At 47.0% G+C, this 18,136-nt stretch overlaps 1 pseudogene; it reads right to left on the bottom strand.

Annotated features, from left to right (window-relative positions):
* LOC146204787 (nose resistant to fluoxetine protein 6-like) overlaps window positions 1–18,136 on the bottom strand; it is a 90,196-nt pseudogene that overhangs the window by 29,046 nt on the left and 43,014 nt on the right.

The following is an 18,136-nucleotide window of genomic DNA, read 5'->3' as shown; positions in this document are numbered from 1 at the left end:
GATTGATTGATTGATTGATTGATTGATTGATTATAAAACCGCTACCCTGACAAGATTCACCTCTGCGAATTCGTGTTCTAAAGGTTAAAAATTTAGCCTATAAATACCTAACAGTCAAACAAGGCGTCAATGTTTAAAGCACGTCACAGAAAGGAAAACTGTAGTACAAGTTCCGTTTCCTCACCGCGAAATTAGCGCCTTCTTGTCTTTGTTGAAAAATATGTAATATTTTATTCAGCAAATTAAATGAACCAGAATGGAACGTTTCGCTGTGACGGGCTCAAAATTCGAATTTCAGCACGCTACACCAAACTGTTGCCTGTTGCGTAAAAGGCGCATCACTCCGAAAGCTGACTATGCTCGCATGACCTCAAGATGAACGCCCCCTGCTGTGCCTCTCCTGTTCCCAAAGCACTGACGTCACAAGCTGTGCGCATGCAGGAGTTTTGTTATCATGACGGCTGTAGTTGACGCTCGCGAGAGCCCTCCGTCCCTGCGATCCCATTTTCTTTTCCGATTTGAAATAATGACGAGAGCGGTATTTGCATCGACGCTTCTGTTACCCGGCACGGGGTGCGCGGCATGAAGGCGTGTTGAAAGGGGTGCAACCTGCTCTAACAATGCGGGACAGCTTCATATATGTGCAAAATGAGGTGCGCTTTGGGAGTTGAAAACACGAAGAAGTGAAATAGTGGCTTAGTGGCAGACGCGATACAAATGTGAGCAGGTGAGGGAGCTGGGGTAAAATACGTGCATGGGCTGCCCACATGGTAGAAACGAGTCCCATTTGCTCTAGAGACGCAGCTGACTTGACACAGTGAGGTAGCTTTTGTCGAGCCACACGTAACTTTCACAATCTTAGCACAAGGGCAATCTACGTACTTTATCGCGAAAAGCTCATTTATTGGATGGATGAGTCTGAGGAAAATGCCAGTAAGGCAAGGAGCCTATGTTTGCAGTATATATGCAGTTCTAAAGCTTAAGTGTTTCGAAACAAAAAGAGAGCAGGCTTCTTTCTTACGATTCGAATGGCTAACTGAGCCAATGAAAGCATTGGGGATGTTGCAGACTGTTGGCTTCTTTCCTTCACGTATTATAACGAGCACCCTCATTTCCCTTTAATTTATCTGCTTTTAGCTTACGGGGGTCTCGGTTCTGGCAGTCTTGAAGCCATAGGTAGCGTAAGAGGGTTCTAGCACAGCTTTCGCCCTCGCTCTTGATCACGTTCTACGTGACGCTGGAGGTAACAAACGACGTTCCATGTCCGCCGCTATGGTTGAGGGTGGCGCTGGTGAACACTCTCAAGGTTCGTATACAGGCAACATAAATACCCAAGCAAGTAGCAGGGGGGACAGCGGCCGATGTAGCTCAGTTGAAAGAGCACCGGACGCGATATTCGGAGGTCGTGGGTTCGGTTCCCACCATCGGCACGTTTTTTCTTCTACTCGGTGTTTAATTATATTTCTGTGATTATCCAAGAAAAATTAAAAAAAAAGACAAAGTACCATCCCCAATGCTTTCCTTGGCTTCGCCGACTGTTGGCTTCTTATATATATATATAGTGAAAAATGAAGACCAACGTGTGAAACAAATTTATTGACGTTTCGGCTGTGGAACAGCCTTCGTCAGAATGTATATATATATATATATATGCGCATGGCTAGGACTAAATTACACTGGCTTCGGCTTTTATATTAAAAGGAAAGCCGAGCATATAGCATCTAGCAGCTATCGCGACCCTCCTTTCTCGCAATACGAAAACAATTCTTGTTTTCTTAAAAAAAAAAACAACAACAACAACAACAAAAAAGAAGAACGTTGAGGGAAAGCAGCCACGGCAATCGTGGGCCTAGCGAGTGCGCGCATGGCAAAGTTCGCTCACAGAATGCCGCGCTGGTAGCCATTGGGCGGCCGAGAGTCCTTGATCTGGCATCCACGCACCACCGTGTGGAATCCGTATCGGTGCAGCAGCGTGCCCGCTATGTGGCGCAGCTCTGCCCCCGAGCACGTAGACGGGATGCAGATGCCCAGCTGGATGCCGAAGAACAGGTCCTGGTTCAGCCAGTTCATCGGGTCGTTGACGCCCTGCAGTTAACAAAATGTCACGCATGCTGAGGGGACGCGCCTTGTACTAGGAGCGAAATGTAAAAAAATAATAATAATAATAAAGCACAGGGAAGCTTTTTCGGGAGGGCACCACAAAACGTGGGCAGGGTGAAGGAGCAAGGGCGGGTGCTCATTCCGGGAATTCACTGTCTTTGGCGGCTTCCTTGACAGCGCTCATCAGCTGAAGCTGAATTCAGGGGGTCAGAGTCGACCGCCAAAGACTTCCACTGCACTCGTGAAATTCGTATAGGCTTCTTTCTTGTATATCTGATATCGCGTTCGCATATGCGGTAGGTTTCAGTAGGATACTTACTGTCGCACTATGGGCACAAGTCTTTGTGCCTAGTCAGGAACTTTGTAATGGCATGCGTTCATTACATAATGGAACTTTGAAAGCGCTGCCGAAGACATCTGTAGCATTCGTTTTTTTTTTTTTTTTTTTTTTTTTTTTTTTTTGTACGGTTCAACCTCTCAAAGTGATTTAGACTATGAGGGTCGCTGTAGTGATGGGCTCCGTAAATTTAGACCATCTGCGGTTCCTTAGCGTTTCCTGAAATCGCACAGTACACCGGCTTCTTGCTTTTCACCTCCACCGAAAACCGGCCGCCCTAGCAGGTATCGGTCAGCAGTCCAGCGCCCTAACCACTAAAACCACTGCATCGGAAACTATGGCATCCAAATTTTCTGTGTTTTCGAGACCTTCTCACAAAGCACAGAAGATCCGGGTTTTGCAGATGCCATTAGTAACGCTATCAAAGTTCCATTATGGAATGAACGCGTTTCGTTAGTAAAATGCATAATTTACAAGAGATCGACATGTGCCCCCTCCCAAAAATGGGGACAGAAACTCTACTTGAAAACACATCAATCATTATGGTGCTTAGAACAAGATCTTATTTTTCGACTTACGGTTACAAGACTAATATAGTATCTCCGTCTGAACATTCCTTGCTTTAGTTTAGAATACATGAAGGATCTGCAAAGCCATGTTTGCATGAACTCGGTTAGTGACTGTCCGGTTCCTCTGCGATGGCTAATAATGACTTGATACTGCTGAGAACGAATGGTTAAAAACCTACGAGGTGCTTAGCTGCTCCGGTAGGCACGTAGTTTATATTAATGCAGTGTGATATAACGCCGAGATAGATGGCTGAGGCCCGAATTCTGGCATTAACTTATCACCGACTAGTATAGCACACGTCATGGCAGCATTTAGCTGTCATTGAAAAAGCTCCGCTAGAGAGATTATCGACTAACTAACGGTCCCCTATCAGCGCCTTATCAACGTAGCCTTATTCTGGTAAGCAGTCTCTCTTGTTGTCATCGCAGTAAATTGTCATCGCGCGAGCCTAGCGGTCGCTTGAAAGTGACGAGGAAACGTGGTGTCTTCAGACGCACCGTCAGCTGGCCTTGCTCCTGGAACTTGGCTATCATTTTTCGCACGAAAGGGACGCCTCTTGGGTTGACGAACAGACTGCAGTACTGGCCCGTGAAGTCCACGTCGCCGTAGAAGTCGCGCACCACGACGTCCAGACATTCGTCGTAGTTGCCCAGGTCGGCTACGCTTCCTTGCAGCAAGCCCGGCGGAGGTTTGCCATTCGAGTCAGCCACTGCACAAAGCGGACACCAGAAAGTCGGCTGTTAAGGCTTCAGGGCTGCCGATGCATAACTCAGGACATCGCGTAGGCGCTAGTGTCAACCACACATTAATAGCATCACTACCTTAGGCTTTCATATCTGTATTGCGCTTTTTCTCGTTATTGATTACACTCAAGGTACGAAAGATTTGACTGTGATAACAACACTTAAAACCATCGTCAGATACCGAGACCGTGCATTTTGTTTATTCGTACTATTTTATATTTAAAATCTTTTTTCCAATAAATATACCTATTTAAAGAAAGTTTTGTCACACCCTGTCCTCTGCTTGTCCTTCACTCCAGCAGCGATCTAATGAAGCGGTATGTGCAAAAACTCCTCATGTGAGATTTTAGTCACATCCTGTGCAAAATATTTTATGAAGTTTATAACATGATAAAAAAAAAGACTATAACCTAGCAAATGCCGCCATTGTACCTTCATTTGTTTTATAAATGAACAATGCCGCGTCGCTAAAAACCGTTTATTGGATATGGGAGGAAAATGCGGTTCCGTGCAAAAGTGGAGAGGACCATTCGAACTGCCACGATTGCTCATTTTCTTTATTAAAAGGCACACCCGACGGAGGTACTGAGGCAAGCAGGCAAGCATATCAGGCAGGGCGCACTATGCCCCGCCTGAACATCTTGGAGAGACATTGCCATTTATAAACAACTTCACCTTGTTCTCGCTGGTGCGGCGCGACATGGTATGGCGGCGGCTTGTACAAAACGGTCACAGAAAACGAGTGGCTCAGAACACTCAATTCTGTTTCAAAAAGTCAGTGCTATTAACACAGAAATAGGTCACCAGCCAGTAGTATTGTAGTTTTAATGACTGGCGTTATCTCTACTTTTTAAAAATAATTCCTGCTGTCGAGGCACCGACTAGGGCGAATCTATTGCTCCAGCAGAGTGGTTTAGAAACCCGCTTCTCTTTATTGTTTCCTTATTTCGTCTCAGCTCAACTATTATTCCGTGCAGTGGCCAGGACGGTCACTTCCCACACAGTCGCAATGAGGCTGTGAAAAGGCCGCGACCTGACTGGAGAGCCCGTGCCACGGTCGGCTGGCGATCGGGAAAAAAAGAATACAATGGTAGCAGCCCGAGTGGGTGGTGGCGCGCCGTGCGGACGACCACAGTAGCAAAATTTACCTCTTGCTTCTTGCCTGCGTAACGGTATGTGATGACTTGTTCGGTAGTAGCAACATCAGGCCAGACGCGTCTTCCTGTCAGGCACCATGTTGCGAATGTATATTATTTAAGTAGGCTAGCGCGATTATGCACTTAGTTAGCCTCTTGTAGGTCAGTAAAGTGCAGAAGTAGCGCTAAACCTCGGCAAGCTATAGTCGCTTTAGTTGCTAGCGATTTTGTGTGCTCATCAATTTGATTTAATTTTAAGTGCTAGTGAATTTTGATAGTCATATCAAATATACCCGTGTAGCTGTCCTTTCCCGTCACCGCAAGTGCGTGACAATGTTTTTTGCGCATGTTTCAAGTTCTAAGTTTGCTTCTTGTTCCGAGTCTTCAAATAGTATTTATGTTATCTCTTATTCAAGCTGCCATACACCCTACGACCTGACACCTCGCTGCGCGCTGTCCTGCGTTTGTAGGTTCTAAGCGTGCCTTCTATTGTAGGCCCGAACGAGGTAGCTGAGGATACCTGTCGCCACATTTAGCTATTCCTGACAGCTTGTAATTTTTGGGGCTTGCATGTGAACAACGAGCACCAGTGTTTTCTCGCACGAGGCACATGGCCGGAGCGCTGCTCCAACTAGGCCGCTTGGCGATCACGAACGGCTCGAGGAAAATCTCAGTGCCGTGACCCAAGCAGTGGGGCGCTTGCAGTTCGTCTTCGCCTCGGACGCATTCGGGTTCTTTCTTTCCGCCCGTGAGCACTTCGAGGAGAATCTCGCATCTTAAGACGAGCTGTCAACAATAGTAGCTATATTGCTTCAGCTCGTGAGCGATTCTGGCAGGCTTTTTGATGGCCTCCTGTGAAGAAGCCGTCAGAAGGGACGAGTGTGAGCTCGACGTTCTGTCCGGTTCACGACTGGCTTTATTATTTCGTGGTCCGCGGTTGGAGTTGTGCGAAACCGAAAACGCACACAGAGCATCTCCGTTTACTGTCGTCGGCATATTCGCGGTTCCCTGTTTACTTTTCCGGCACTTAAGAAATACACGAGGTAAAAAGCAGATAGAGTGACTTTGTCGGCCCCTTGAGTAGGATATATATTCTGCGAAGCGTGCATGCTAAGCGTTCTCTTTGCCTGTACGGATGATATATGACGTGTATGACGATCCAAGTCCGTACGCGACCTATTTTAAGGTACGTGATTAAAGATATGCCCGGTATATGCTTGACTCGTGACATGACGCAGAAGTAAGCTTAGATCTGTCAGAAGCTCTCCTGGAGCCACGCAAGAGTTTTATTTTTGTGCCGCTTCACGTCTCTTCAAGACGAGGGGGAATAATATATAATTTCTTCACGGGTAGGGATTGTTTCACTCGGTTCCGGGGGTTGCGTTGTTTCGAAAAGGACGAATGAGGTGCGTGGTGCCAAATATTAGGGTGGAGCTACAAAACTGAGTCACACTACGGTAAGAATTGCGCAGTTCAGGAAAAACATGGTGTGTCTTGATGCTGATTTTCGGCCTGCGTATAAATACAGGATCGTTTATTGCAGTTTAGCACTAACGCTGGGGCTCGGAAGAAAGCATGGGATGACCGATCTATCAGGCCAGGAGGGTCGGTGTACCAGTGCTTTAAGGGAGGGGGAAGGGGGGGTTGTTAAGTTCGCATATTCTCGAAGGAGCACGCTAACTTTAAGACAAGGGACCACAGACAGGGTAAGAAGAAACGCTTGTCCAGAATAAAAATATCCCCGTATTCATCTCAGTTGTTCACCTGCAATACGGTAAAGGAGCAGATGGACCTTTTTGTGCACAGAACACTAAACTACGTTGTGCTTATTTCAAGCAGCCTGCGCAGGAACAGAACTGTTCGCGGCAATTTTTTTCTCTTTCAAACGCTTGAGAGGCATGGCAGCCACTTCAGTGCTCCAGTTTTGATCACTAAAGCGACAGATGTGTCCTTTGGTCTCGTTTTTTCGCTTAGACAGGATGCTTTGACAAGCTTTTCTTTTCTTGTCGTTTTAGTTACCATTGCATCATTTGTGCGATACCATTGTGTCGCACAAACGATACAATGGTATCATTTGTATGATACCCACATCCCTGTGTATGCGCTCAGCGCAGGAAGCTACGTTACGTAACTTCCAGGAAAAATTCCCAGCTGCGTGCCTGGTCTTCTTTGAAACGGGGTGGTCGCGGGTGTCAGGCTCAGAATTTATTTATTTTCTTACCCTTTCTCAGCTTCAACAATAATTACCATAGTATTAACCATTCTTTCGAATTAGAGTTACAATTACATTTAGGATATACTAACTCTTATTCCACAAAACCGTGTTTCGATAGGGACATCCCAAATCTTTTTTTATGGCACCAATTTTCCCATTTTTTTTTTTTTTTATCGCAAGAACACTTTTTCACAAGGTCTGACCGGTTCACCCTTCTCTGCATCGTCGAACTGGCAGGCACTGACATATCTGGCTTCTCTATACAGATGGGAAAGTGAGATCAGAATCCAGCGTATACCTCCCAGGACCCTTGGATCCGGAGTTAGACATGCGCTGCCCCTGTAGGCCGCGCAGACACGTTCGTACGGCAGGGTTAAAGCGGGGCTATATATTTATGTCGCTCCTGGCAACTTGGGCAATGTGCCTCACGCTCCTCCTCGCGACTGTGCCTCTGGCAGATGATGGCAGTAAGGCAGCGGCATCAGTTACGTCTACCATCTACCAATATAACCTGCGCCAAATCAGTGCTTTCTCACGTTATACTAGATTTAGGCACGGTAAACATCTGCTAGGGCTTTTAATAACCTGCTCCCTGGACACACTCGCGTTACTTTTGTTATTCCTGAGCTCTAGCGCCTCAGAGATTCTGATTTGGTTGGAATCGACGTCGGAATAAAAATGAATCCTATACAGTACGCGACAAAGTGTGCTCGATTGTCTTTTGGAGTTTACTACATGCTGCAATGCATGGACCATCCTCCCGAGTATCTTCTTGTATCTGAGCGTTCCAAAGCACCCAGATCTCCCCTCGAAGAATAGGAAGCTATATCAAAAGAGCGGCACGCACAAACACTGCACTTAGCGGGAGTGACAAGCTTTCAGTCTGCTGAAATGCACAATGTCAGACTGAGAAGCACGACGCGAAGAGCTGACAGTCCATTCAGGAAGGGCTTCGTAAATCATGGCACTAACCCGGCGGAGGACATTATAGGGACCAAAAAAAAAAGCGACGCAAGAGTTTTTTTGAAGTGACCTCTCTGCCGGAGGTGGTTCCATACCCAGACCTGGTCACCGTGATGATATTCGACGTCCCGGTGATGGAGATTGTACGCTTATCATATCATAGGTTGTTTCCTTCTGGTTTTGCTTTTTCCTATTTTATGGACATCCATAGTTGGCTTGTTTACCACTGAGTTTGCTCAAATCTTACCCTCTGCATATAAGACCCTCGTTTTAACGCTATTCATCATCCTTCTCTGATATCTTGTGTACTTACTTACTGGTTAGTTTTCTACTTCTCATCCTCCACAGTGGTCTTTCCAGGAAACAGCCGAATAGCTTAGCTGCCCATCGGTTTTCGTCCTTCTGCACAGTTCTTCGTACAATAATTTACTTTGCGCTTTCCGGGCTTCGAAAGTGTTCATCTCATGTTTTTCTTAATTTGTGGTTTCACTCGCCGCGGTGGCTCAGTGGTCAAGGAGCTCGGCTACTGAGTCGGAGGACCCTGCTTGATCGCGGCCGCATTGGCGGCGCTTCGGTGGAGGCGAAAAAGGAAATGCGACCGGAGTGCTGTGCAACGTCCCCCATACGGCCTCCTTCATGCACACTGTGGATGTTAAATTTCAAACAATCCAAATCATTTGTGATTTTGTCGCGAAAATCGTCGCCGAAAGAGCGCCGCAGCTTGGCAGTGCCTCCGAGGTCAACGCTGGTGCCAGCGCACTATATATGCACGCTCATTTCGGCCTACAGGCTTCTGTCAAAGGCTGCATGTTCATGCAAAAATACCTGTGCAACACTTTTGGAACACTGTAAATAGCCAGTTCCAGTCGTTAGGTCACCTTCTTCGCATTCTATCTGAGATGAATAGTGCGCCTTCACAAAGCGCATGGACGTTGGAGAATCATGGCCGACAGTTGGCTTAACCTTGCATTTGACATTTAAAGCATGCCGTTAATAGGGCTACGTCTATAGGTATCTAAACGGCAGTTTATCCTAAGGTTTCAGACATCACTCAAACTGCACGCAGCTACTACAGAAAGAGATAATCAAAAATTTCAAACGAACCGCGGCCGCGCAGATGCATGTCCATCACGTCCGCTAAGACTGGAAGTAACGGCCTCGCCAGATAAGCGGCCTGCAGTCTTCTCTCGTTATTGCCACATGCCCGTAGAAGCACGCAGTCTTAAGGTACTACTGGGAAGCCACATGCGGCATACATATCAACCCCGTTTGTTCCCAAGATGCACAAGCTTGCCTTGCGTCACTTAGTCTGTAGCGTGTCTGGCTCGCAACCAAAGGGTCGTGGGTCCGTATCCCGCCTGCGATTTGAAATTCTTAACCACTTCCTTTAAGCGAAGGAAAATTATTTATAAAGTTAAATCATTTGACGAATGCGGTGACTTTATATAATTCGCATTACATGTGAAGTTTCGGTCACTTTTATTGAACTTGTGACGTCACGTTTCCGGTAAACGTTGTAGGTATGTTTGAAATTCCCACGAGAGGTCATGCAGCTGTGACGCCATGACCCTGTCGACAAATAAAAACTTTCGCGACACGACTCCGGACGCCGACGGGACAACGCCGTGTTTTCCGCTCAAACCTTCAAGATATCGCTTTAAAAAGCAAGCGAAGTACCAGCCAGCATCAGCGTCAGCTCGCTTCACTGGACCGTAGTAGAACCTGTTAGAATGGTTTTCGTGTGCGTGCGTGTCACGAGAGCCTGCCAACACTATCCTTAGCGTGGCTGCAGTGTATGCATTATCTCTGAATTGAACACAGATATAGACTTTCGATGCATTTCCTTATTAGCAGATGACGAAAAAAGGGGCGCTTTCATTTAAAGGTTGTGTGCATGCACGCTTGTATCGACCGGAAAAAAAATGCCGGGCACTTCTTTATTTAGACGCCAGCCGCCGATCTCATGATAGGCGCGTTTCCTTGACCGCGTGAAACCAGAGCTCTAAACAAGATCTTTCTGACAAAGCGGCCTCGCTCCTTCGCCTCCTCCTTACCTATCTTATTATTTGCTGCCTTCCTTCACGCGATCACGCTTTTGTCCGCACTCTTCTCCTCCAACCCTTTGCGCGGGTATGATAGCGCCACTCCTTTCGGATAGCCTCGCATTGCAGGCGAATGGAGGCAGCACCGCCTGTACTGTATGCTTGACAAAGACTGCGTGCGGAAACTTGTCCATTTTTGAGGCGCCAGCGTATCGAGCCCGCCTGCAATTTTACCTAAAGCCGCCGAGATTCCTTCTTTCCCGAAATAGTAGAAAAGAGGTCTATTCTAGGTCAGCAAGACGCTGCGCTGCGCCCGTGTGCGAAGATGTGGGAGCCATCATTGAGAGGCGGCGATGCATCCTCATCTCTACGCAGCGCTCCTCGAAGCCACTTTTCTGAACACAAAGAACACGCAGGGCGGCCTCGGATTCACCTATGGGATAGGCTGTGCTACGAATACTTGGTAGCGTGATCAAGTCTCGCTTGAAAACTCACACTGATCGCGTGTTCGTAAAGGTATACACAATTTGGCATTCAGTTGCGAGGATAAAAAAAAATGTCTAAAATGTATTTTTTTTTACCAACACTGCTTTCGGTGGAGCTTAGCCAACAAAATCAGGCAATGGAGCTGCAAGAAAGCGTTCTAAAGTCTTTTGGCACCAGACAAATAAAATTAATAAAATAAAAAAAAATTGAAAAAGGAAATGATGGAGAGACGACGTGTAATGCACAGCACGATAGTGTGTCTACAGGCGAAGTGGTCGACTGCCGCGATAGCTATAAGACTTTCCTCTCTCGCTTCCCACGAGAAATTTGTGGCTTCAAATCTACTCTGCTCCGACGGATTTTTTATTTTTCTTGTCGGAGCTCGGCAGATGCAGGCCACAGCATTTTTGGTTGGGTTTAACTGCTTGAAGTAGTGCTTTCAGACTAAATTTATCCGGAATTTAAGCTGGTCTGTGCGATGATACCTCGCAAAAGCACTGTTTGAATTACCGACATTAGGACACGTGGACTGCAACGTGACGACAAGGTGGGTCAATCAGGACTCAGGAGTCAAGACACAACGACGGTAAACAAGATTCTTGCTCTGTTCCAGTGTTCGTATGAGGGATCATTGGTTTCACAGAACGAAATGCGTCATTCAAACATGTGACTTTTCGTTATACCATTACTTTGTTTTACACACGCATCGCTTCTTGAGTGTTATTTCATTACCTTTTGAAAGAAAGTGTGTTATTGAGCCTTCCAAAAATTGGAAATTTCGAAAGCATTCAGCGCCGGCAAAATATTTCATCTAATTCAAAGGCCGGATCTAGTAGTGCTTTGCCCAGTGCGATGTCCGCAAGGATCGATAATCACAACGCCAGCTATGAACAATGACTTACGCATACAGAGGTATCTCTACCATAACATTTCGGGCGCACAACGAACGAGTGTCCACAGCAGTTTTCAAAGCACGCCGTTGATGGAAAACTCGTTTCTTACAGCCACAAAGTATATAAAGAGTTTATGATTCGCGACAAAAACAGTGCACCCTTCAATCACAGATCGTAAATCCAGCGATTATGTTCGAAAATTTCGGTGGGCAGCAAACTAAATTGCTGCTTTCAGCGTTTCAATAATGAGCACGAAATAAATTTGGCATCCTTATCAATTCTGCACGGCGAACGATTGATATATATATATATATTTTTTTTTTTTTTCATTTAAGCCACCGTACATTCTTCCGCCAATTTGAACCCGTTAAAGAGGGCCTCTTGTGACCGCAATATCTTTACCTGAGCTCGGGTTGAATTTAGGGAGCGACCGTTACGCAGAGACAGACTGTCATATCGCGAAAACACACTCGCATGATTCTTTCTGCCCGGCTTTTTTTTTTTTTTTTTTTTTCGTTTACATGTTTCTTCTTTTAACTGCTTATTGTGTACAGAGGGTAATTTTCACACAAATGAAAGAGAAGGTAGAATAATGAAAGATAGGCTGAAGGAGAAGGAGTGGGAGGAAAAGAGCAGAGAGAGAGGACGCGAGTGGCGTTTAAAACGGCATCAAGCAGATCAGGAAGCGTACGTTTTACGCGCCTGTCGTGTGCCGTTCTTGCCACAAGGCGGCACCGCATCTGCAGCCGTGAGGGAAGTCACTTCCTCCTGAACACCGACAGCGCTGAAGGGTCGGTTGGTCTGCCGATGCGGGCCGCCGGCTGCAGCGCTAATCGTGTCAGGCCTCACATGAAGGCTTTGCGACGAAGTGATGAGCTTGAGAGTCAGTTTTTACTATGATATAGGAGACCAGGCCGGATTTGCAAGGGAATTACTGCAGTTCAGGCCTCCCACTGAACGTGATAAATCGTAACATTGCGTGATCTAACAATGGCGTGCTAGAACGCATTGAGATTAAGAGTCGTGCTGACTTCGAATTGAATTTAATTTCTAAGTGCCTAACTGCGCATTCCAGTCGGCGACCAGAGCAACTCTTCTTGACGCGCTAGACTCAAAGCATATGTTTCAATATGTGACTTGGATTCAATTCATTAGTTGTGTTGGACCGCGATATATATCATGCTCCTTCGAGGATTCTGAGAGCTGCTCCAAATCGCCGCCTCGGATGGGTCATTACTGTTGGGTCATAATGCAACCTGCAGAGCTCAGACGGCGCTGCGATCGTTCCTTTGTGTGCCTAAACGCTGTTACCGTCAGCCGCTTGGGTCGCGATAAACGTGGGAACCATTCCGGACTGTTAGAGGCGCGTGTATGAATAATAACGTTGCTTGCGCATGTTCTGTCGACGCTGTCCAGTTAACTGACGTAAGCCGTGGGCGGCTTCGACACGCTTACGTCAAAATCCATAGGCAGGTGGCATAAAAGAGCACTAGGGTTTTGCTTACCCATCTCGCTAGGCTGGCTGCGTGTCACAGCGCCGCTACTGATACGGCAAACTTTTCGCAGGTTGTCCATAGGGCAAGCCTTGGAAGCCCCCGGATCAATTTCAGTCACATGATGTTCTTTCACGTGCACTTAGTTATAGTGTACACAAGCGTTATATTGTATTTTGCTTGCCTCCATACAGAAGCGACCACATCCGGTATACGGATTTGCAAATTGCAGACGGTGTACCTTGTGCCTTTCTGTTTTTCGCATTGTGTCGTAAACAGTAAATAATACAACGAAAAAGTCTAATAAACGCCACAAATGCCCGCCAAGCGTCGGAAATATTCCTCCTATCGAGAAGCTATAAATATTAAGAAACTTATCCCCCCCCCCCCCCCCCCCAAAAAAAAAAAAAAAAAAGTGCAACACCGAGCCGGTGGGTGTTTTGCTAGCGTACGCCGCGCAACCAGGAATGGCTGATACAGCTTATAAGGTGAGGAGGATATGCATTTATGCGAGGCCGTGTCGTTGCCGCTAGAACTGTGGTCGTGCGTTGTACCGGCCAGGGTCTGTAGACAGGCCGTAGGCGATGGAACTCACGTGCTTGGCTCAGAAGAGCTGCAGAATCACAGCGTGCTGTCAAGCTGACAATTTATGTATTTTATGTAGTTTATGTAGTTTATGTAGTTTATGTAGTTAATGTAGTTTAATGTATTTTATGTAGTTTGTGCACCTACCGGTAAGCATTTCTGTGCCTTCCCAGCTAACTTATTGTCCATTCACTATAAACCGAAGCCAGCGAAGGAAGAGAGAGTTAAAAAAAAAGGAGGAAGGCCAAGGGAAGTCGCTAGCATCCCAAACGCGGACTGACAATGTTTATCGATTACTTCGAGCACAAGTTGGCACGCCACATAGCTTACAGCTGATCAGTTATACGTATATGTTTTTGCAACGAAGGCTATCAAGCTCAGAAAGGCAGATTTTGCCGAAAGACAAAAAGAGAATCAATGGTTCCAGGATATCGAGAACCTGATATAGCGTATTTGTTATTGTTTCTTTGGAGCGTCTGTATCGCGCAAAGCATTAGGATACGGTGCTCCCGCACTAGCCTCGCTAGTGTGCACAATGCCACCGTTCGTAGAGGTCGAGGGGCTCACTCCTGGAATGGGCTGCGAGTCAAAAATGAGCGCGGTTCCAGCACACAATGGCTATGGCGATGCCTTACTGCCTTTTTGTATTTTTGTGCGAAGATGTTCGCAGATATATTCGCAGCGCTTCTTTTGAGGCGTGAGACAAACCTACGAATGTCTGAGAGCAGAAAAATATCTTGTTTCAGAACGACTCGAAACCAAGACGGAATAAAAGAAGTAATTCTTTTCATTTCCGCGCTTATTTTTTAATCTTTACCTCAACGCCACAGCCAAGTGCAGGGGCCGATGCACTGAGCCGTAGAAATTGTGGCTTGACGCAGAAAGATATTTCTGCTCTGATTTCTCGTGGGCTCCGTTACGCCGAGCAAACCTCCTCGCCTTCGTTTCTCTGTTAGCACTTTTTGCCTTATCTGGTTCCGGTTCTTAGCAGACACTCGATTTTCCTTGATATTACGGGGTGGTGGCCGTTTCGGTGTGTGGTCCTCCACCTTCAATCGAAGCGACGGATCTTTTTCCCGTGGAGGATGCGCGAGGTTCACCAGGCAGGCGCTTTTAAGTATCCGACATATTCAGCAGCCTCTGCTCGTCGCAACCGAAGCCCATTCGAAGAACACTTCCCTTCTGCCTTGCATCTGGCTGACGAAATATCCGCCATACATACCATGTGTCTTGAAAAACTTATCTTTTGTATTGAAAAACAGCTTTTCAATTCTTGACAATGTAACAATAAAGGGGAAAAGATTGCTTTGCCTGGCCTCTACAGTGAGAAAGATCAGGCATTGCCCATACGCACGTGGGATGAATGCTACCATGAGGCAGGCAAATATAATAAATGAGGGAAGTTATACTCTTTTTTAGGAACCTTGCTCTCGGCTTGCTGAACTGGCAAATTCTTGTTTGCTAGGACCTGAAGGATATCTTGCTCTTTATCACGTCTTGAAACATCACACAGAGATAAAGAAATGTTCAGGACTTCCTGTTTGAGTCCTTCTCTTAACGGAGAGACGCTTACAAGTGAATCACCGACGCTTGGCGTGGCATAAAAAAGAAAAGAAAAATATTGGACAGTCATTGGAGCAGCAGATTTTGAGACCTCTAGCCGAAAACTGAGCTTCATGCGGCTTTGTAACTTGCCTTTCGCTTAGATACGAGCAGACTTTTCTTAGAAAGTTGAAAACGCGCCTGAATTGCCTGTTTTGCCCGAGAAATATTTCAAGCGAAGAGTGTCGTTCTACTGGGTTCCTTGGAATACAAACCCACTTTTGAGAGTCGGCCGGCTGTGCGGCACTTCCTTCCTGCCGAGCTTCTTTTCTTATCTGGCACCTATTATGCATGCGGCACGGGCCCGCGCATTCGTGCAAGCCGTCCGAGTCTGTACCCAGCGCAGATATACTGCCCCGCGTCGTTCGCGGGCGGCGTGTATAACTCGCGCGGAGGCGTACCACCGCGTGTAGGTTTGGAAGCCGTGCTAATGCTTTATACCGCTCATATGCAACCGGAGCGGGGAGTGCACGCCTCACATGTACCGCGGCGCCGAGTTGATCCCCATTTTTTTTCTTTTTTTCCCCCACGGACCTCCCGGCAGAACCGAAAAAAGGACGAAGGAAATGTAGCGACCAGAAGGTGAAGCAAGAAGACGCGGTCACGCTACTCATGCAGATCCTCGCCGACCAGCGAGCCGCGTGGTCCCGCGCAGGACGTCGCGTTCTGGTCGGCGCCCCTCTTGCTGTTTTTATTTTCTGCCTTGTCATTCACGGCCTAGCGCTTTTCTTAGACCGCGTTTCTCTCCCACTTTTTTTTGCGTACGTTTCTGCGTATCAGGAAAACATTCCGGCGATCGCCGCGCCCAAGAATGTGATATCTATACGCCTCCCTGCCGTGCTCTCAGCATGCTTCTGTGTATCTCACAGAGGGGGTAAACGCAAAAAAAAAAAAAAAAAAAAAAAAGAAAAAAAGAGAGAAAAGTTGGCAAAAGATGTTACCGGTAGCGTAACGCGTTATGGTAGATAGAGGCTCTGCTGTGCACCAGCTGCGTCCTTCTAAGGTGCCCGCGGTGGTTCTTGCGGTGCGCGTGCTATAGCGATCCGTGCATATATCGTGTACTGCTGCCGAAACTTCCTTGCTCTTAACCCCGCACCGTCCGTCGAGCCTGCTTTGTCGTCGCGCATGTATGGATGACCGAAGGGAACCTGCGACGCCGAAAGGGGTTTTTATAGCAACACCGTGAAGCCTTGTGCGCGGCCCGGCTAGGATAGCCTGCGCTAGCGGCGTTGCGTGCACTCTTGGCTCTTTCGCGCCGGGACGCGATGGCCTTGTCACAATCGCAGAACGAGGAGGAAACGCCTGCCAGAACGAGACAAGCGCGCGCGGCAGTCGGTCCTCCGCGGCGATCCCTAGCCGAACGCGATGGAAACGAATGCGCGCGCGTGAGAGCTCTTTAAAGAACTCAGATTTCCTACTACTAGCTCAGATTTCCGTTCTTCTGCTCTTTAAAGAAGGTTGGTCTTTCGTGTCCTGTTTTCACGCCGACGCTGTGCATCGCCCCCCCCCCCCCCCCCCCCCCCCCCCGATTTTCTTCAACCGCAGCCTATCTTTTTTCTCTTTTTGTTTTTTCTAGGCGGTATCTATTCTTCTATCGAAATTAGCGCGTAATGTGGAGGTTAGATTATGATATAACCGGTAAGGTAGTTTCCACATCGTCCTAAATAATGCCACCCCGTTTGTAACATTCGCCAAAATTACACGTGGAAGTTTGGTATCATGGAGTGCTGGTGTTTCCTAATGACTGCGAAATCTGAGTAGGTTCAAATTGTAAGCAGGTTGTGGCGATCTCGCTTTACTGCAGCTGAAAGGCTGAAACTTACTCACTTTCAGAGGTCAACAGAGAACTGTGGGAAATAGTTTATAGAATTTGGCAACCGAGAGAAAAGCTGGCAAAGTGAATCAAGGGTGTTTTTTTTTTCTTTACTGGAAGCTGAAACACAGCTAGAAATAGACTCTTTACAACAAGCAGCAATGTGGTATATTTAAATAAGCCCCGCAAAAGTGTATATATATGAGACGCGAAGTAACCTTTCTAATCGAAACACCAAACTAGCCCGCCGCGGTGGAGCATTGGTTACGGTGCTCGACTGGTGAACCCAAGTGCAACGGAAGCGAAAAACAAGGCGCCCGTTTGCTGTGCGATGCATTTGCACGGTAAAGGTCCCCAAGTGGGTCTAGATTAATCCGGAGTCCTCAAATACGGCATCGCTAATAGCCTTATAATGTTAAACTCTAGGCCTCTGCAAGAAGGGCTTCCTGAGCGCTGTCGTATTGCTCGCTAGACTGTCGTGTGCACCTCTCGTTAGCACAGTGGAAGCTGCAGCGGAACAGATTTCCGACAGTCCAAACAGGAGGCATTTCTAAAACCCCCTCGCTCGATGAAAAAGCTTATAAACTATACTATAAACCAAACCAAAACACCAACCTATTCCCTGTGCCTTCAATCGTGTATCTACTGGCTTGTTCTTTTCTGATGACCTAAAAAAAAATAAAAAATATAACAATAATAAAAATAAAAATAAATAAATAAAGTAAAGCGTGTGGAGGTGGCGTATAAATGTGCTCATATTACGTGTCGGCTTTTCCCCGCATTTCTAGCGGTAATCGCTCAGCGTGCGGAAGTTGGTTAGGAGAAGACGACGGACGTCTTGGCTATAAGTTGGTAAGGGAGCGCTATGCCTGTTCGTGAGGCAAAATTTCACCCTTGCACGCGTTGCCACGACATGAGATAAACTGCCAGAAAAAAAAAATGAGGACATTTGCTTCCAAGTTAGTCGAGTGCGCCCGTTGCTACATGCTCACGTGTGACGTCCCTACAGCGTTTCGCAAGCACGAACTTCGGGCTCGGGCTGAGGTCAAATTTCGTTAGAGTGCAGAAATCGTGTTGTCTAGAGTGTCCTCGGCTTACCGTTCTGTTTCATCGTAATCACCCGAATTGCGCCCAATGTAGGGCAATAGTCTCTCGCAT

This window comes from Amblyomma maculatum, chromosome 1 (assembly GCF_055883805.1).
Source record: "Amblyomma maculatum isolate TAMU_Amacu chromosome 1, ASM5588380v1, whole genome shotgun sequence".
Taxonomy (NCBI): Eukaryota; Metazoa; Arthropoda; class Arachnida; order Ixodida; family Ixodidae; genus Amblyomma; species Amblyomma maculatum.
This window is presented reverse-complemented; position numbering and strand designations above follow the sequence as displayed.